Source organism: Manis javanica, chromosome 8 (assembly GCF_040802235.1).
Source record: "Manis javanica isolate MJ-LG chromosome 8, MJ_LKY, whole genome shotgun sequence".
Taxonomy (NCBI): Eukaryota; Metazoa; Chordata; class Mammalia; order Pholidota; family Manidae; genus Manis; species Manis javanica.
The window spans coordinates 57,194,331-57,216,948 of NC_133163.1; the positions used below are offsets into that span (position 1 = coordinate 57,194,331).

The 22,618-nt window shown below is 33.5% G+C and overlaps 1 protein-coding gene and 1 non-coding gene across 4 annotated transcripts in view; both read right to left on the bottom strand.

Moving 5' to 3' along the window:
• LRFN5 (leucine rich repeat and fibronectin type III domain containing 5) overlaps window positions 1-22,618 on the bottom strand; it is a 262,635-nt gene that overhangs the window by 85,916 nt on the left and 154,101 nt on the right. The window lies entirely within an intron of this gene.
• LOC118973748 (U6 spliceosomal RNA) lies at window positions 22,299-22,405 on the bottom strand. Its single transcript, XR_005063280.2, has one exon. It is a non-coding gene; the product is annotated as a U6 spliceosomal RNA (small nuclear RNA).

A 22,618-nucleotide genomic window follows, 5' to 3' on the forward strand; every position in this document is an offset into this window, starting at 1 on the left:
AATGGTGATGAAGGATTTGCAGTTTAGCCTAAATGAACTGGCATTAACTGAAGGAGTCTGAGTAGAGACTATTATGATCACAATTGCCTTTGAAAAACATCATTCCACTTGTAATAGAGAACATGAGTTGGAGGAGTTTGGTGTGGATTAAAAAAAATCAGTTAGGAAAATGTCATATTCAGTATATAAATAGGAAATATATAAATAAAAAGGAAAACATAAAGTACATTCAGTTCGGAAAATATTGCTAAGAGAGATCATGATGGCGTGAGATGGAGAAAAACTCCTGTACTAGAGAAATAATTTTTAGGTAAAAATAACAGAATTTTGCAGTGTATTGGATGCGATGGAAGGGAGAAAAGTGTTGAGGCTGACATCCTGATTTCTGATTTGTAAAAATGGGGGTGATGTGATAGATCCCCTGAGAAGTTACTAGGAGATAATTAACTGAAATAGAACACAATGGGAAAGGACCTCATTTGGTGGTTTGATGTAAGGATATCATTTACAGAGAGAGAAGGATAGTGAATGAATTCAATATTGAATATGAGTTGGAAATGCATTTGCAACAGTCAAGTGGAAATAAAAAAGGCAGGCATCTAGCAACATGGGTCTGAAACTCAGGGAAGAATTCTGAGTCAGAGAAAATTATCCTTGAAATAACCATTATATAGATAATAATTAAAATCTCACAGGTGGAGCTGACTGCCTAAGGGAAATGTAGAGAATGAGGTTTAAAAGCTAAGACCTTTACTTAGAGTTTCAATAGTTAAAGTCTTAAAACCTAAAAAGAATATGGAAAAAGAGCAACCAGAGACACAGCAGGGCAACCTCAAGAGTACCTGGTGTCATGGAGACCCAGGGAAGAAATCTTTGAAGAAGGAAGGGGTGCTCAGCAATTCCAAATGTTGATGGGAGGTTAAGATGGAGGAGAATCAAAGTAGGTTCATTATTTAATTTCGGAAAGGCCTGCAGTTTAGTAAAGTGGATAGAAGCCAAATTTTAGTATAGTGAGGACTGAAGAAATTAAACAACTCTCTCAGGAATCTCAGCTACGAAAGGGCAGGATAACTTGTGGAGGATGCAGAATGAAGTTTTTTTTTCCTTTTCTTTTAATTGTTATTAAATACAAGATTAACCTAGGAAAGTTCCCATCTCACAAGTACATATCTTGACAAGTATTCATCTAGTGAAACTAGACACAAGACCTAAAGAAACAAAACATTATTAACATCTTAGATGTCTGCTTGTGAATTCCTCTTAAATTAAAAAAGCATAGATTCATCAGTGTAAGTGACATGGGCAACCACCCAAGAAGCTTACAATCAGACTAGGGAATCGTGATTGCACACAGATCACAACTAGGGACAAGGAAGAACTGGATGAGCCATGAAAGGCACATTTGGTAGCAGTTCAGCAGAGGCTGCTTCCCAGCTCCCGATCCAGGTAAAGCATGGCCCAGACGAGAGGCTGTGAATCCGTGGGGGGTCACCCACAGCTGCTGCTTGGGGTGGTGGGCCCCTCACGACGTGACACTGATGTCCTGAACCTTGGTCAGAGCCCTGCGTTTTCATTCTATGCTGGGCACTGAACATTACAAAGTTGATTCGGAAGATGGGCAATGTTCTTACAGGAGAAATGGAGGAAGAGAGTGGACTCTAGGCAGGAAGAATGGAACGACCACGATAGGAAGGGAAGCTTCTTCCCTCTGCATTTATGAAGATTCTTAAGCACTTTCTCAACTCCAGATAGGAAAGACCATACAAAATAATAATAATAACCATAATTCCATGTAATCACACTCTGAAAAAGAAAAGGATAGATTCATTTTGCTTTTTTTAATACTGTAAAGAAATGGAAGTGAATATTGGGTGCTTTTTTAGGTGACTTTTTAATAAATGGAAGATATTTAACAGTTTATATGTCATTCTGTTGAAATTCTTTTGAAAAGAAGTTTGATGCACAAGAGGCAGAAAGAAAAACCAATAGAAATATGTGTAGAAGGACTGGCCACAGGAAGGGGGACGTACTCCTCTCCCATATCTCAAAGGGTATGAGAAAAACCTATGTACATGCAGGCAGATTTTTACTCAAAGTGGAAGATTGAAAGAGTCCTCTTCTGATGCTGTTTTTTCCTGTGGAGGACAGAATATCTGCTGAATATGGGGCAACTTTGATAGTGGTTTTGCTCTTCCAAAGTTTACAGAAAATAGGGGAGATTTGAAATGATTGTGTCAGAGAATTGTGGAGTGTTAATCAGATAAACATAGATTCAAAAAAAGCATAGATTGTTCAGTGTGTAAGGTACACAGGCAACCACCCAAGAGGCTTACAATCAGACTAGGGAATCGTGTGACAGGTGATCAGTAGCCAGTGCTGACAATCTGAAATTGGTAATCATGAATTTTACATGAAAAAAGCTAACATTTTCATGAAATATGTATTAAAAATCAATCAGTGGGAAGATATTACCTCCTCATGGAAGTGAATATTCATGATCTCAGTGGCCTTTTTGTTAATATTGAAATTTAACTTCATTATCTTCAAAAATTTGTAGGTTTTATTTGTGCATTACCTTAAAGGGAATGTAACAAAATGAGTGTGCATTCAAAGAACTAATTTCTGTATTCATGGGGTGTAGCATATAGTGTGGTGGAGGTGACAAATATTAAACATGTAGTATGCAAATGCTAAATATAAGGGAAACTTGCAGAATGCTTTAGGATTATAAAACTGGGAGTAATCAAAGAAGAAGCTTAAAGGAAGTGAAATTTAAGCTAAATTTTGGTGAATGAGTAATGCTGAAATCATAAAACTTGGAAGAGGGGTGAGTGAGTGAAGGTTCATGTGTAAGGCCTTTTATCAGGAAATGCAAGGAGCTTTAGAAATGAAAAAGGTCATTAATCTAGTGCTTGTTGTAAGGGAATTGCATGTAATGAGGCTAGATAGTTATAGAGGTGTTGAGAGGCTATAAAATGAAGTTCATGGTAAACATTTTCAACTTAAAGAAAAATGATCTAGTAGCTAATTTGGGATTGGAGAAAGGCATGATATTACATTTCTCAAGGTGAGTAATGGGAGCATCCCTAAATATCACAGTGCTGACAGTGAAGCTTGAAATTACTTAGACAGATTTGGGAAGTAATTAGGAGGGAGAATCAATAAGACTTCTTCACTTATTAGATCTGAATAAGTAAGGGAGTGTAAAGTTGCCATGGATGAATTCTAGGTTTCTGACTTGAGAAAGTGAATAGATATATTGAGGACAGTAAGAGAAAGATAAAGTTTCAGAAGAAATATCATGAGTTCAATATTGGACATATTGATTTTGGGTATACCTGTTACAGAAGAAATATTTATTGGTTATGGAATAAGAGGTGAGATATATGTATCTGGAGAAGAGAGTTTTGAATAGACAATTTTTTCTCCCTCTATTACAACTCAGATAAATTTTGTTGAACATCATCTATGCCATGCTCAGAAATACCACAGTGATGAAAAGACTCGACCATATACCCTGAAGTACCATTACCTAGAAAAGGCAAAGGCAGGATACGAGGGTTGAAGTAAAATGACATTTGCTTTATTTGGCCAATGATGACCTATACATCTGAGCCCTAAATGTAACATTTCTCCACCCACTACCTCATTGGTTTGCTTTAAGTTAGAAGTTTTGCAGAATGAAAGTAACTGGATTTTGTCAGCATTAGTGCTCTCTTAAGCTAAAGTGACATCTACAAAATAGATCATCTGTTACAATTTTAAGAACTGAACTATGATAATTATTTTTTAAGCAAACACATCACACTAACTTTATTAATATTCTTGAATAACAGGAAAAAGCAAGCAAAAGAATTTTTGAATTTAGATAAAAATGAATGGAAGAAACTCTATTAAGATTCAAACATTTTCTCCATATCTAAAATCTAAAATATAAAGTCTGTTCTACTGGCATAAAGTCTATGACTGGAGGAAGCTGACCTAAATATTTATCTTTGACATACTTCAGTGTCTTCATAAAACAATTCTCACTTGTTTTTTATTGTGAACAGATATAGTCCTCTTGTGACAGGAGCCAACACTCAATTGAAAGCATAACCTTGAAACAAGCACAAGTTAGCAGGGCAAGAGTTGAAACTTTTGAGGGGAAAAAGAGACATCAAGGAAACTGGCAAGGAAGATCATGTCTGTTGTTTTCTTTCACTGTAAAAGTAAAGTAGAGAAAGAGAAAGATATAAACTAGTCCTAGCTCTTAAACTTAGAAACACATAAGCAATAAAACTGTTGATACTTCAGAAAATCATTACACACAAAGTACTGTCAAAACGAAGGGTTCTAAATTTTAAGTTTGGAAAGTTGTTAGAATCTTATTCAATTATAATTAGTGAAGTTTTAATTTGCAAAATAAACCGTTGGTCTATGGATTTGTTGTCATAATTTTAGGAAATTATCTGAAGTAAGATTTAAAATCAGATGTTGCCTAGATTATTGGGGAATGGTTAATGAATGTGTCATTCATTTTTTCATTGTCTTTTTATTTTCCTTTGATACATTTTGCTCCTATTATTTTGCAGTGTAGCTGGCTTGATTTTTTTTCTCTAGCTTATGCAAATATACACATTCCAAATATATATGTTTCCAAGAAGCAATAACTTTTGAAGAGATGCTTCTATATTTATTTTTACACATTTACATTCATATTTCAGTATTGTCTACAATTTACTTCTTCATGAGAATTAGAAATAAATGTACAGATCTTTTTTGTGCAGCTGAGAAATTCAATTTCCATTGTAAGTTTATGTCTTAAAAGCTCTACTTTCATTTTGTTATGCAAAAGGTTTATGTCAACATAAAAAAGCTCTAAAATGACCCTAAGCTTCACAAACACAAGAAGAAATAGCCTATGTGCAATTCAATACTTATAAACTTGATATTAATCTTAATTTTATCCATTAAGTAGTGATAATTTTGTTCTGATTATATGTGGTTTAAGAGGAAATTATCTTTGCAAAGCTGGATTTGATCGGTTTACCTCAGTGTGAATCAGAACAAATAAATTTTTAAACCACTACTTACACAGAACTTGTAACATGCCAAACATATGTACTATATGTGTATTAGCTCATTTCAAATCTTAGAAACCCTAATAGTTACATGGTCTTTTTTCTCCATTTTATAGATGAGGAAACTAATGCCCACAGATATAGCTAGGCACTGCCATAATGAGGATTCATCCAAGTAGTCTGGCTCCCAATTTCATGCTTTTAATCATTATTCTATATTGCTTTGTAATTTATGCAATAACTATCTGAAGTGACATATCCAACCAACACTAAAACATTTTTTCTTGGACCAAAGGACAGACTGGGCATCTTCTGTATTGTTAGGTGCTGGATGGTGAAATCAAAATAAATGAAACACTTCCTGTGATAAGTAGACAATGGAAAGAAAATACTTCTCAGACCCTTATATTTGGATTGAAGGATGAAAAAGAGAATTCCTGGTTAAGAGAATGTGGAAGAACATTTCAGACTAAAGGAACAGTATGCAAAAATATCCCAAATGGGAAAGGCATGCATGGCATTTGAAGAACTAATGGAAGTCAATGATGACTAAAATTTCATGTGTGAGGGAAACATAGTACAAGATAGGTTTAAAAGGTAGAAAGTGTCCTTTGAGTTACCTTTATAATGTTCAGAATTCAATGAGAAACTTCCTAAGGGTAATAAGCTATGAGTTGATTAGAGTTAAACACTTTTCAAAACAATTTTGTCTATACCACCATCTCATAAAACTCTTCAAAAACGATGATACAGGACTTTGAATTGTTTTTTAAATATAGGGAAAATAATGGAGATAATATGTTTTAAGGAGATAGTACAAGTATGAGCTAAAGTCCCAGTTCTATGGTCTGGAGCAGGAAGAACTTCTCTAAGTTTCCATTTCTTGAAATGTAAACTAGTAATAACAACATCTACCTTGAAGACCTGCTGTGAGAATTGGATAAATTAATATGTATAAAGTAGGTAGCACTGTGTCTGGCATTGTTATTGTGTGATGCTTTACTATGTTCAAAATTCTAAAGAAAGACAAAGGAGTGATAGACCAGTACAGCCCATGAGCTACCAGAAAATCTCAAGAGGATTTGCCATTCAAAACAGACCTTAATGGTTGAATAGTTTTGACTGTTTACTGACTAAATCTTCCTGTGTCCCATTTTTCCTAGTGGTTTTATTTACCTGGGGATAAAAATGACAAAAAGTAAGTAAAAAATAGATGAAGTGGAAAAAGAGGCATAAAATTCCAATTATAAATTAGTCATGGGGATGAAAGTACAGCATAAGGAATATATTGAATTATATTATAATATCTTTGTACAGTGACAGATGGTAACTACACTTATTGGAGTGAGCATTGAATAAGGTAGATAACTGTTAAATTGATATACAATATTGTATATCAACTATATGTTAATTTTTAAAAAAAGTAAGGTGAATGCAATAACCATATTGTTTTTATTGTGAAACCTTCAAAGAATGTATATCAATGATACCTTAATAAAAAAAAGTAAGTAAAAAGAAATGATGAGAAAGGGATGAAATAATTAACCAAGAAGATAAAAATAACTGGAAGATAAACAACAGAAGTATTCTTCTGTTACAACTTGTACTTTGAACTACCTACCTACAATACATCAATAAAAATTTAACTGAATTAAGCTTTAAAATGATTATTCTGGTTGCTACCAGGGGCAACACTTGTGATCTCAGACTTGGGTATCCTCAGCTACTGAGGTTGAAGACAGACCCAGTAGGAAGACAAACTTTCTCTGAACATAACAAGGCTAGGGATGATACCCAAAGAAACGGGACAGCAGTGCATTAGTAGTATGAATCGATATTTTCTTCATTAAGTAACTCTAGACTATGTGGTTTTAAAAAGGAAATACACATTCCATAGCCAGAAATTAGGGAGAAAACTGGTTACTACCAATCTCTATGGATAGGGTAGACTGGAGTCAAACCATCTGCCACATTTCAGCCCAATCCAGGGACCAGAGCTCACCTTTCCATTGGTTGAAATTGAGGAGGAACCATGTTAAATAGCTAAGTGTTACGAGTTAGGATAATAGTGGTAAGAGACAAGAAGTACTGCTCAAAGATGAAGAACTCTGTGTCACTTTTCTCATTTGTAAAATGCAATGACAATGATAAAACTCTACTCTTAGGAATGTTGTAAAGACCAAATGAATAAACAAGCTCTTGAATAATTACTTACTTCTCTCAAGCTGACCTTAGGCAGTCAGCTTTACAAGACACAAGGAGAAACCTGGCATCAGTGACCTGTGACCTACCCATTCAGAAGGAGTGACATGAATACCAGATGGGGCAGGACCGTCAGTGGGAGCCCTGGAAATGAGAGTGAACACAGGCTTTCCATCTTAGTACTGTCCCACAACGTCTTTATGAAAAAAACTGCCTGATCAACCATCACAGTTTAATATTTGTTAATGTTTACAACCTAAAGTAGTCCAGCTTCTAATAACCAGAGGGTAGACAGGGAAACTGCCTTTCTTCTAGATCATTTGGAGGAATAAATAACAAGCCAGATAAAAACTCTCCAAACCTGGGAGACCATAGTACTGACTTTTGTCTTCTGTAAAAATGAAAGGAAGGTCTGTGATTCAGTTGTCATCTTCAGGTTGTCTCGATGCCCTCTTTGTTGTCTTCCTTGTCTGCTAAAATCTCATTTCTACTATATATTCTAGACCAAAAACTAGACCAAAGCTTCCTCATAGTTTTTAAGTTCTGAAGAGACTTAAAACATAGACATTGTAGGGCAGCTTGGAATTTATAGTCAGGAAAATCAAGATATGTGTTTTTTCTGTCCCATAGTGCTTGAGTACTATTGATAGAGCCAATGATTATATCACTTTCATCAACTGAGAGACGAGATCAGGCTCCTGAGATTGCTGAGGAAATCCATTTTGTGATGCAGGCAAACATAAAGCTCAGTACTATTGTCTTCCCTGGTCAATCTGCAGCACCACTGACTGGTTTTTCTAATTCTGTCTTCTTTAATGTTTTTAATTTTCAGTGTAAAATTTATCATTTAGATACTTCCCATCAATATCTCCGTATAGGTTCCCCTATGTGCATTTGTTACCCCCCAAACTGCATTATAAGGTACTTCAGGGCAAGGACCATGTTCTCCACGCTGTTGATCCTTCAGGCCATTTAATTCAAATCTATTGTCATTGCTCAAGTAATGCTTGTTGATTGTCAGTAAAAGGACCTTATACATGAAGGGTAGCATGGGGGCAAAGTAACTAAGGATTAGAAAACACGCTCTAAACATTAGCTTTCTCAATTGTGTCCAGAAAAGGATGAAATTATTAAACTTTCATTGCTTTCTTCTGTAAACTGCAAACAGACTTGGGTAGACTACATGACCAGCATAGCTTAATATCCAGAGTCAGCTTCAAATCACAACTGTTTCTAAGGATGAGAAACAACTCTCCTGTCTTATTTCTCATCCTCAACCCAGTCAGCACCCTTCACTTGTTTTTTTCAGTTCACTTGTACCTGTGTTTGTCCTTTTCTTTAGTCTGGAAGGTGGGTCCTGTTTGTTCAAATCATCACCCTGTCTAAATTCAGACCAATAAAATTGCCCGTGAAACCTTCCATCACTACTTCAACTTATACATTCTCTTTTGAAAGTATATTGATCTTCTCTAAGTGAAATACTGATCAGAAGGTAATCATTTTAAGATTTACACTTAAAGAAACAATCATTTAAAACACAACAGTACAGAACACAGAGAAGGGGCCTTAGAATGTGATAATTGCCATAATTAAAGTGTAAGTGACACAAAATGTTGTAAATGCACTTGATGAGTAAAGTCACAGTGACTTCGATCAAGAGTAGGTGAGACAGAGTAGTGTGCCTTCAAAGACAATAAATTGAGAAAATAGCAAAGAAATTCTAAATTCAAGACCACTAGATGAGGTATAAAAATACATGGCTTCCTGAGAAACAGTCAAGAGTAGGAACTAGTTGTTTCCCTCATTAATGAGTTAAATATGATACATGCTCACTTTAAAAAATTATATTCTGATAGTTGTAGCAGTCTCTTCAGGAGATCCAAGAAGACTTACCCTCTGGAACAAATTAAACTGTTGCCTAAGAAGTTTGCCTCACTTTTTCTTTAAGCCCTGGCACACATACTCTTGTTCTGGAAGTGAATTCTCACAGCAATAGAAATTTCCTTTCACTGGTTGTTTTGTCTCGCCCACCCCCTTATATTTTGTGTTTTTAAACTTTTTGTTCTTCACCAGTTCAGTTGATCCATGGGTTCAGTGCCAGGAGGACCAGTCTGACTGCATATTTGGAAGACCGGACTTTGCATACTTTGAGCTGGCTGGTATGTGGATGAAACATTTTTCTCTATTGACAACAGCACTCAGGGAATCATGATTGACTGTGACCCCTTGGTTATCTCTTTCAGGATGATTGCATCTATTCTCTGTAATGTGAAAGAACAGATAATGTAGTTCAATATGCTTTTGGCTTGTTCATCTATTTGAGCAGAAATCATTAAAAAATACTCTGTACCTACTGGTAAGAAGAACAGATAATTTTGCATTTTGACTGGCTAACTTGTATATGTATTTATGTCTACTTATGACATGTGGCTGAAATTACAGAAACATAGCTGCAAATTTTCTGTGTGCCTGTATATATGTAATTGAGAACAATCTTTGCATATCATTGAGTATAAAATATTTCCTACCTCCAAAGAATATTAAGAGTTAGAAATAAATATCTTCAAATAAGAGTTCTAGTCTGATTAGTTTATAGAAACTAATATTCTCACAATCCCCACGAAACAGAGAAACTCTTTTTTAATATTCTAGTCTTTTCAGGGAAAAAAAATCTTCTCACAGAAATTCCTAGTTAAGCATTTTTATATTTTTATATAATAATCCAAATTCCTGTAATGAAGTAAAGTTCTTCACAGTTCACATTGTTTTTATAAATTTGTTTTAATATTAGGTGTATATTTTTTCCCTCATACCACAGTAGAATACAAGTGCACACACCTTTGTGTAAAGCAAGAATTTGATGTTTATCTCTGTTAAATGACAAATTGGTTTGGAGTATACAATTAGCTTATAATGGTACTTTCTGTGTAATTTTTCCCAGGTAATAGATATTCCACATTCAAAAAAATAATTTTTTGTGCTTCTTTGACTTTGGCATGCTTTTAATTATTAAGACAAACAACAAGAAGCCAGTCTCATTCCTGAAAGAGCTTAGGTTTCTTGAACTTGAGATAGATTCTATTATCTTTTTAAAAATATTGTATTGCCACTTTTATCAATGAGTATTCAAGCTAAAACTTTTCCAATTCACTGCACACCTATAATCTTATTTAATCAATGGCCATTCTTCTCTCATAAAATTTTGACTTTGCCCTCCCAATATCAAACACAAACCTCAAAAATTTCTAAAAATCAATGTGTATTTTTAAAGATTTGTCACAAAGAATTTTTCTTATACTCTGTATTTATGTTCTATATCTTTTAAAACATATTTATTGAAATATAACTCACATACCATAAAATTCATTCTTTTATATTTTCCAAATTTTCTAGGATGTTAACGTAGTTGTGCAACTATCACCACAAATAAGAATCTTTATTCCTATTAACACTCACTTTCTATTTCTCCCAAACCCCACACTACTCCAGCGTCAGGCAACTACTGATTTGTTTTCTTTCTCTGTGGATTTGTCCGTTTTGGACATTTCATATAAATGGAATCATGTAATATTTGGTATGTTTAAACAAGCATCTTTCACTCAGTATGATGTAGATTCATCCTACAAAACAATGATACATGTTTCTAACTTGTTATTCCTTTTTATTGTTGACTAGTATTTCATTGTATGGATATATCACATTTTACTTGTGCATTCATCTGTCAATGAACATCTGTGTTGCCATTTTTTGACAATTATGAATAATGCTGCTATAAACATTTGTGTATACATTTTTTATGGATGTTTTCATTTCTCTGGGTATATAAACAGTTTATGTTTGCATGTGTTGGGTGATACATAATTATATGTTTAACATTTGAGAATCTACTGAACTCTTTTCCAAAGCTGAAATATTTTACACTCTTATCACTGATGTATGAGGTTCTAATTTCTCCACATGCTTGTCAACACTTACTTTTGTCTGGTTTTATTTTTATTATTATAAGCACACTAGTGGGTGTAAAATGGCATTCCACTGTGGTTATGATTTGCATTTCCTTAATGGCTAGTGCTGTTAAACATCATTTCATATGCTTATTGGCTATTTGTATTATCTTCTTTGGAGGAATGACTATTTCGACTATTTGCACAATTTTAAATTTGGTAATTTGTCTTTTCATTATTGAATTGGTAGGATAGTTACATATTTTTAATTTTCCCAACACTATTGTAGGAATTTCTGAGAAACATCTCAATCATCTTTAGCAACTTGTAAAGGTAAAATATCTCGATATAAATGTATCAGAGACCATATACTTTACAAGACCATGGAGCTTTGTCACTTTCCTTGCTGTCAATTTACCCTCATACTCGGTGAAAAAGAAATATGATGAAATCCTTATGAAATAAATCTGTATTTAAATCCAGTAGAAGACTGCACTCTTTATTCTAATTTGTGGTCATTTTAATTTAAAAAATTAACTACAATCATTAAGTCTTAACAAGTAGTTTCTGCTTTTCCTCATGCTTACCTGAAAGCTTTATAATTAACTACACAGTAGAAGGAAATTTTCAGTAAGGGTGGATAAGAGACACAGGAAAAGACTGCATCAGGATTGGCTACTTGTTTTGGGATGTTACTGATATCCTAATTTTTTTTCTATTTACCTTCTGAGCTTAATATAAAGTGGTTTTTATTTTCTTCATGATCCAACTTTAACCCTCAGTGTGGCATGCAATGCTTTTGCTAACAGAAATAAAACTACAAATAGTATTTTGTTCTCAGCAACACCTCAGAATTTAAGAAAAACACTTTTAACATGTTTTACTTATCTTTTTATTGAAGTATAGTTATTATACAATATTATGTTGGTTTCAAGTATATAACATAGTGATTCAACAGTTATATACATTATTAAATATTTACCCCAACCAGTGTAGTTTATACTGTCAACATAGAAAAATGAACATGTGTTTTATTTTTAATGGCAATGTAGATATTGTGTATGTTCAATAAAAAACTGTTCTACTAATTTATGAAAATACAATTGAGCAAATGGGCTATTCAATCAAGGCATACTTGAGGTCTCATATTTGAGAATAACTTTACTTTTTCCAATGATGATAAGCCTACAATTAATAACAAGGATTTACCTCAAATATGGAAATAATGCCTACAAACTTTTCCCAAAACTTGACACCTATTCAATGGCTTACAACTATCCAGCCTGACAAGTAGTGTGGTCTTCCTTGCAGACCAGGAAATCACATATATTGTACACCTCAAGGAAAAAGTAATTTGCCCGTACTTGCATATCTGAAGGAAATATTTGATGGAGATTAATTTTTTATGTTTGATTGCCTAAAATTGGTGGTCACAGAGGCCATTGAAGTACATTAAAATGGAATGTCTGCTCACTTTTATATGTGGTCTGTAATGATGCCACAAAGTTTATTCATCTTAGTGAATGCACAGCTTTAAAGGAGCAAATTAATTTAGTTGTAGAAATAATGTTTATTATTAAAGAACAATATACCAGGTTGTTTGAAAGTTGAATTTTATATTAGGACATATTTCAGTTGACTATTTTTGTTATCTAGACTTGCTGGTCATAGTTTTGGTTACTAGTACCCCTGATTTCCCTTAAATGTTGAATAAAGAGATTGTTAGTGAGTCTATGACATTCTTACTTCTCATTCCTCTCATATTAATCAGTTCATTACCTCTTCTCTGGGGAAGACCCAAATAAAGAGTGCATAGTATTACTCTCAAGTCATATACCAATGAATGAAAGTGTATTAGATGTCCTATAAATCTAGATGTTATCATTTTGTTAAATAATGTTTAAATATTTGGTTTACCTTGATTTAAAAAATAATAAATGCTTGTTACAAAAATGTAGGGAATATAAAAATACTAAGAGAAATTTAAATATAAACCATCATCTACTATCCACTGGATACCACTTTTTATCTAATGAATATACTTATACAGTTTACATATTTCAATAAAAACAATGGATATGTATATATATATACATATATATATATATATATATATAAAATATAGTGTAACAGTGAAAAGCATAAACTCTAAAACCAGATCTTTTTAGTTCACTTCCCAGCTCTGTTTGTAAAACTAAGATTGCTACTCCTCTATCAATGTTTTACTTACCTCAATTTGGAAAATTAATTGAACCTAACTTATAAACTTGCATTAAGGAATGAGTATGATAAAAACAACAAATAGTGTATCAATGTGGCTATCAAATATAGAACCAATGCAAGCATTTACTTAAATTATTATTTAGTCACTTTACATGAAAATAAATCTGGACCATCATTTTTACTGACTGCATTGTATTTTCATTCCATGAAAAGATATTCCATAATTGATTTAATCAGTATCTTACTAATGCATATTCCCTAGTTGCATAAACTACTAAAAATACTTAACAAACCACAATTTTTACTCCAGTGAGACACAGGCAAATATTCTGGTTTATGAAGTTGCATTTTTAATAGCTCATACAACTGGGTAATGTCTCTTCCTACTACAAACTACCATTTGGCTATGGCTTTGTACACATCCTTTCATTTCTGGATTCTGCCCAAAACATCAGTAAATTATTCTGGATGTTGGCATCACTCATTCCTTTAACGTGCTATGTCTTATTCTTTTTTTCTCATACTGACTCTTTTTTGACCTATTTTATGGTATGAATTCCCTCATACAATTTAGACTTTGAATCTTTTCTGGGCAGCACTGGATGAGCAAGTACTAAGTAAGGGGTAGGGGAGCACCTGCTCCTCCAAAACAGCAGTGTGCTATCAGGCCTGAATCATTTGATTTAATGGTTTGGGGTGGGACTTCAGAAAAGATCTAGATTCTTAGGCTTCTGCAGTTTTGACTCTGAAGGTCAAACATGAAAGAGGAGCTGTCCGGCTAGCAGTCGGAGATATTCAAGTTACCGAGGTCAGTACAGGTATATACCTATCTAACCATGCAATGCTGCCATATAAGTTTATCTTACAGCTTGACTGAGGTATCACTATGCTTATCTCTGGGACTTCCACAAGTCAAGCCTTCACCTTTAGTCAAAGTAAGGCCAAAATGAGCCAGTTAGTGCTTTGTCCTGTGCTGGTCAAGCTTTAATACTCATACTCAGCTTGGCACTTAGGACTGGCTTGCCTATAGATATATAGATCGATGTTTTATGTCTGGTTTTAATGGCTTACTAATCTGGCCTGGCTGTAATGACAGCGGTCTATCAAAGACCACACTGAAAACTTTCATCTGCTTCCTGAAACCTGGATTCCTCATATATATCTTTGTGATTCACAATCAGAAGGAAAAAAAATGCTGTGCAACAAGAAAAGCACCTTGAGGAGCTGTACCAGAAAGCCACTTGCCCCTCCTCGTGCCTGCAGTCTTGTCCTGGGGCAGTGCCGTCCTATCCCCGAATAAAGCCTTCTGTGAGTATGTCTGGAGGGGCTTGTGAGAATCGTCAGTGGTCCAGTCCCATGTAACTGACGCAGTTGTCCTTCAGTATTCCACTCTATATTAACAGTATATAAGAATATAATTTTAACCTAATTTTCTTGATAGGTTTCTTTCAATTCTACAATTATAAATCTGGCCCACATTTCTTACCATATCAGAGGCTCAGATGTCTGCTGACATCAAAAGTCTTGCTTCAGGAACAAAGCAGGCACAGAAGTGTGCTATAATCCAATTTTTATTTAAATTGAAAATACAGATGCTATTTATTGCTCTTTTCTGCAGCTAATTTTAGTAACGTTATCCTCCATCTGCTTCTTGGTTCACGTCGATAACTCATCCTTTCTCCATCTGCAGTGATACCATTACTACCACCAATAGCCTAAAGATATTTTTAATGCAAATAATAGCTAATATAATGATTTCGAGAATTAATGAACTGACAGTTTAGAAAAAAGGGGGAAATGCTCATCTCTATTCTGAATGTTTATTAGTTAGGGCTAATGTCAATTTCTGTTCAGAACATTACATGACAAATAAAAATTAGAAAAAAAATTAAGAGAATGAGTCATTTATTTATTTAACAAGTGTGTTTTGAGAACTTGCTATGTTCCAGGACTGTTTTAAGCATGTCACGATAAAAATGATATCGTAAAACAACAAAATAATTAAAAGTGTATGCATTCAAGACCTCTGTTCAACGAGTTTAATTAGTTTTTGTATTCTCATTATTCTGTATATGTAGTTTTGAAAAATAATATATATAAACCTTAAAAATTCTATCTCTATTAGCTATCAAAAATGTGTAAAAAACTGGTCTGATATATGCTAGTGATAATTCATTTATGCTATATTAGTTAATAAGCTGATTTTTAAGCACAGAAAATGGCATGCTTTTGGAAACCACTGATTTCTTTCCAATAGTGTTTGTTGTTTGTTTATTTAGTTCTGTTATTTTAAGGGTATAACTTAAAGCTTTACTTTGTCTTGATACCAATACTAAGACACATTTTTGTTATTAAGTAGGACATGAAATACTTTTATGTAATGTATTTTCCATACCCAGATGAACATAAACAGGAAAGGATTATTATCTCTTCCCCCAAATTAAGTAGTTGTAATTGTCTGTGATAATATCCTATTCTCTTCCCTTATGTATTCTGTCCCCATTTCAGTGACAAATGATTCTTGACACTTCTAGACACCATCTTTTCATTTCATACACTTGATTAAACAACTTAAATATTGAATAAGTGATATATTTTGGAGCCTAAGGTCATAGGCAAGGGAGGAAAACAAAACAAGATATCACTGCATTTGACTATCATCCCCACTGTGACATGAGCCTAAAATTTTATTAACTGGAAGAAAAGATTCTCATTTTGCAATTAGAACTTAAGGACCTGAGAACTCAAGGCTAAGAAAATTTTGTCCTAACCTACTAAATTATATCACGTTTGAAACTGACAGCAATTTAACATGGCTGAGGGATGACTCAAAAGAGGTGGAGAGATACATAAAATCAGTCCCCAAATATTCCCATCTTAACCCCATGTCATCTCATGCCATTTTTCCACCACAAGATTCCTACATTTTGCACTTTTGGGGATTTAGAGCTCATTCTCACTGCTTCTTCACTCTCAGTGAGGGCCCTCCCAGGTCATTGTTTTCGCCACTGTTTCGTGGCAGGCATTGCTACTTGGGGATATCAAGCACCTGACAAGTGAGGCTTGCTCCTCCCTCCTACACTGTGGCAAATGCTACTTGCCTCCTGCAGGTCTTAGAGCATTCTTTCATTCTCAGCAGAGCAATTTATGCAGTCACTGCCAATCGTTCAAAGTTGGCATGGTGAGATAAAACCTATTTAACCATCTCAAACATACTCTGTAGGATGCTTCAAGGGCCCCAACATCCAAGATGATGAGCACACACTGTGAGCTGTGTGCTACTCAAGGACCTGTCCTATAGAGAAGAAAACAGGTATGGGAGAAAACTGAAAAATGAAAAATCACTGATGGAGCTCAGAAAACCTCACCTCTGGAGTGACTATCAACAGTAAAGGAAAAGACATTTGAGTGTAAGACAAGGACTTGTCTGTTAAGATGTTATGTAGCTTGTTTCCCTGTAGGCGAATGTGATGACTGGAAGTTCAATATTATTAATGAATATTAATTTCAGAATGAAGGGTCAAGACAAAGTATCTTTACAGGATTTTAATTGTCACTAGTTGCATCCCTATCATTAATTAGGTAACTATATTAAGTGTTTTAGAAACATACATGTACTTAATCTTCTCAACAGCCTTTTAAGGGAAGAATTGTTGTTTCATTTTTCATATGCAGATGCCTAGTGGATGAATACTTCTGTGCAAATTTACACAGCATTTATAGCTAAGTTCCAGAGACCAAATTCAAAATGTATTAGCTTCCAAAATCAGTTTTTTGCCTACTCCATCACCCATCTTCCCACATGTATACTATTTAATATTCATATTTAACTGATATTGTTAGGTATAGTGAGATGATACTACATATAGCAATACAGAAGTACCACATTAACCTTGCTCCAGTTTATTGAAAAGTCTAAATACTACACATATATAATGTATATATATATCCAGCCCTTACATTTGACTTGTAAATCAAGCAGTGCTTGAGGCTTACCTCTTTTTCTTCATGGTCTTACTGTTTAGAACCAACACACACAAAAAGCACAAATCTGCCTTTCCTTTATAGCACTTTGGTAATGCCACTGATTTTTCCACAATTTTTCCTGAATTGACTTTGTAGGCCTTTCCGTAGGGGACCCTTTAATTGGACATGGCATCTAAGTTTCTCTTCCATTTTTACTGTATATTTTTCCTCTACCATGTATTCCTGTTAGGATATTTTTAAATATTCCTTTTGATAGTGATTACTAACTTTAGTTGGCATTTCACGTTTATACAGAGTAGAGTGAAACTCATACTAAATGAGGGTAGTGATGTTACCTGTTTTGTCTGTATCTGTAGTATCTAATGAGGTACTGTGTACATAGAAGTTGCTTATACATTTGTACTTAATTATTAAATAAACTTATTTAATTATTAGTAAATATTTATATTGAGCAATCATAATCAGAATGTATTATTTCTTTGAGAATGAACTATAAAACTAGATAGCTTATAGATGGTTGTAAACTCCTCATTTCTACCAATATCAGTTTACTTATACTTGAAATAGTCCAGCATTATGAGGCTAGAATACTCAATTATTACTTACTTTTTATTAAGGGACATTTGCTAAGAATTTTTGTGTTCCCAGCTGTGCTCAGTATTTTGCTTAACAACAATATTAATCACATATAATTTCTGCCCTTTTGGACTCCCCGATTTAGTGGCAGCTAGGTTGCAGGAGAGATGGAAGTTTGTGGACAAATAATTAAAGGATGAGATAGGACTTCATATTTTAAATAAGTCTAATAGCACATTATTAAGTTATAAGATTTTGGAAATGTCCTTTAGAATTGTAGCTGGTTACAATAATATGTGATATCACAGGGTTGTGATTTGTATCAAATTAAATACTTTGTACAGTATCTAACAAATTGAAAATTAATGAATGCTTTTCTTTCTTCCCCTTTCCTTTCCATTGACTCTAATTCACAACCTAAGATTCTCATTTCATCAATTAACCTTCTTATAAAAAAGGATGTTTAAACCACAAACACCACCCATTACTTAGCAGAAAGAGCAGCAAGAGCCAGACTTTCCCAATTTCCAATTCCAGGAGCCCAACTAACACTAACCATACGCATTCATCTCCTCACTTGCCCAACCATAAAACTGGTAGTACATTTAGAAAGAAATGTATCCACAGTCATGAGGAAAACAGTTCTAAAGCCACCAACAGAAAACATATTTTGAGAAACAGCAGGGAAAAAAATGGATGAGGATGATGATATCATGTCTATAAATCAGGGTAGGAGAAGTTGCAGGAAGACAGGGATGATAACTGAGGGTAGAAGCAAGCAGTTCTTCAGAACTCGGGAAAAAGAAGTTGTGCCTGCAGATGCTAAGAACAATGGCAAAAGGGGTGAAACACGGAGTATAAAATGGGGTTAAGTGTATGTTTGTATGAGATTCAATGATGCTCCCTCTACACTACCCTCCCCCCCAACACACACACACTTCCTCACAGAAATCTGTCCTCCAACTCTACAGGCAAAAATACTGAAAGAGTTTTCAAAATAAATAAATAAAAAGTTAAAAAATATAATGAATTCCCTTGGAAAGGTTAAAATAGCTTTTGGTCATTAGTATTCTACAGAAAAGACTTTCATGTTCCGATATTTAGTGGCCCCTTGACTCAGTGTAGCAGGCAGCAATATATCTACTTACCCTCGGGCTAACTTCACTGGTCAATAAGCTGGGATCATGCATAGTGCTCCCCAATGGATTTACACTCCATTTTAAAATTCGAACATACAGCTCAGTTCCCCAGGCCAACAAAGAAAATCAGAGACCAAGCTAAAATAAACACCAGGAAAAATAGTCAAAAGGTAAGTATAATGTATAAAGGCCACACATTACAAGAAAACTTCAACCAGTACCCTCAAAGAGATGAAAATAGATATTACATGGATCAAAATTAATTATATCATGATAAATGAATAGTCAGGTGCAAGAATGAGCATATATAAAGTGTCCAAATAAAAGAAAATCAGTAAGATCATGTGACAAAGTCAATAAACTGATCCAAATTTTAGAAAATAAAAAAAAACAGTATGACAAAAGTTGCAGTATATTAATATATATTTTTAACTCTACCAAGACAAAGTTTCAGAAAGGAAAAAAATAGTGAATTAAATCATTAAAACTTAATATGAAAATACCTGTTGCTTAGGACACAACAGTTCTGACTGAAAGGGCTTGATGAATATCCAAGATATGCGTGTAAAAAGATGCATTCCTTAGACCTGATCATTTGGAAATTGCTAGTCTTTCTCTCCCTCTCTAGGATAAACTGTGAGGGCAGAAATTTTGTCATCTTTGCTCATATCCTTGTATTGAGTGCACAAAATGGAACCTAGTGTACTATTTATTGGATGAATGAATGAATGACATAGTTCATAAAGCTTCTAGAGGAAAAAAAAAGACGTGACATGGACATGAGTCTCTAATCATCAATATTGGGTCTAGCTAGGAAGAAGTGGAGCAATGCTTTAAAGCCAACCTATAAATTAAGTTAGGAATATTTTCAGACATGGATAAATTCACAAGATTTCCTCCCTAAAAGTTTTCTCAGGAAGTATTTGAAAATTGCTGCATTAAAGTGAATAAACTAAGAAGAGTAAAACCTATGGTGTCCAAGAAACAAATGGACCCTTGTCCCAACTAAGTGAGTACTTTAAGGAGGTTCCAGGATAATAGTTTGTAACAGGCCTCAAGAGCAAAAAGTACAGAATGAAGCAGAGCACAGATAGGTCTATGATGAAATCATTTGTGGAAAAAAACTTTGATGATCAGAAATAATGATGCGAGAACCTAAAGAATGAAAAGAAAATTGAAATAGAATTTAAAAAGATCAAGCAAAGCAAGAACTTTTGAAAAACAAGAAATGCAAACATACTAAATTTAAAAAATGACAAGCAATATATATGTGGTATATCAAGTAAACTACAGAATTTCTCATAAGAGATACTTTAAAAAAAATGAAGAAATAGTCTGAGTGGGACAAATGAATACCAGTGAAATGTTAATTTTCTTAAAGGTGATTGATAGGAAGTTTATATGATTTATATATTATATATTTACATATTTATATATTGTCATTTATATAATTTGCAAAATCCAAAACTTTCCTTTGGAGGGAAATTTAACAAAGTCTAGATAGAGAATAAATAGTCCGTTAGATAAGAAACTTTAAAAAATGATGACAAAGCACTTTTCCAATGATATTAAATAATACCAAGCTATATTTTATAAAATAGAGCAATGCTAGCAGAAGATTCAATGAGTAATTAAAAATATATTCCAGTGGCTAAAACCTAAAGATAAAATTATGGAATCATCACAAAATAGGGAGGTATTATATTCATTAACAAATGGTATTGGAAAATATGTTTACATACTGAGAAAATAATTCAGGTAGGGTATCATATTCCATGACATTCAGAAAAATATAATTCCCAAGTAGCCAAATAGAAAAATGATTTAAAAAACCATAATAATTTGTAAGGAAAAATTGTTAGCATTTTATGTTATGTTATGAAATAGTTATGTTAGCTATTTCATAGTTGTTCACCAATCTCTGATGAACAAGAAATTTCTACACAAAAGACAAAAAAAAATCACCACAATATATGATATGTTTGATTTAATACACATTTAAAATTTGGTACATTAAAAAATCACCAGAAAAACTATTAGTAACCAAATAGGAAAATATTTGCAACAAGTACAAAAGATAGGGCACTTTCACTAATCAAATGAAAGGAAATTCAATTTTTAAAATAAGTGAAGGATACAAATGGAAAAGACAAAAACAAGAAATATTAGAATTATGCTAAAAATCTTTAATAATTAAAGGCATAGAAAAATACAAAGAAATTAGCTTCTCTTGCCAATTGAAAAGTATTGGAAAGTGTATGTTTAGTGAACATAATTAAAACAAAAAAAGTCAGATGGGCATATATGTTCCACTGCATATGAGGTTGTCAACGTTACAGAAAATGAATTGCTTCACAATGATAAAATGTTCAATTTCAGGGAGCCAAAACACTTTAAATCTAATTATACCAAATTGCATAGTCTCAAAATATAAAGAACAAAAACTCTGCCAATTGATGTGGAGAAATAGGTAAATATGAAACACTACCTGGGATTTTAACACATCTTTCTATTATTGATAAAATACAAAAAAAAATATACAGAAGATTTAATCACTTAATGAACACATGACTCCAATGAATACAAATACAGTAAAGAACACCCAACAATTTAAGGTACATAGCCAAATCATGCACTCACAGATCATTTAAAAATTTGACTGTACTAGTGTGTAAGGCATAGCATAGTCTTAGCACTTTCAATTTGGAATCATAAAGACTATAAATGATCCCTAATTAATCACAAATGAGATAATTATAGATGTAAACAAACCTTATGTGATATATTAAAGTATTCATAACATAAACTATAAAAATATGATAAAGGTTAAATTTCCTAAGGTATGCACAGATAACCAAATATACCCAGCCTTTTGTAAAGTATTAGTTTGAAGAATATTATATATTGTAGAAGAAATGTTCATGATAGATTAAGTTAAAAATCTGAAATTCTGTGTAAAATATAATTTCAACTTTTTTACCTGCTATACATATTCGCATCCACTAAACAATAAAATACAGACTACTAGACAGCCATAGTAGCAACATTTTAACTTATGTACTATTTGAGTAATAAGTTGATGAATAATTTATACTTCCCTCATACTTTTGTGCATTTTGTACAGTAATCACAACTATTACAATCAGACAAAATTACATTTTTTTAAAAATATGGAACGCTTCACGAATTTGCGTGTCATCCTTGCACAGGGGCCATGCTAATCTTCTCTGTATCATTCCAATTTTAGTATATGTGCTGCCAAAGCAAGCACCAAAATTACATTTTTTAAAAAGTTTTAGAAAATCAGTCTTCTTTTGAAATATCGTATGATACGGATTATGAACACCTTAGTATTATTAAATGAAGCATATACACAGGAAGGGGAAATGGTCACAGCTGGGGCATGGGTGAAGTACAGAGTTAGAAGGAGACTACAGATCCTAGGATGTGGCATTTAAACTTCCTTGAACCCTCTGGGCAACTA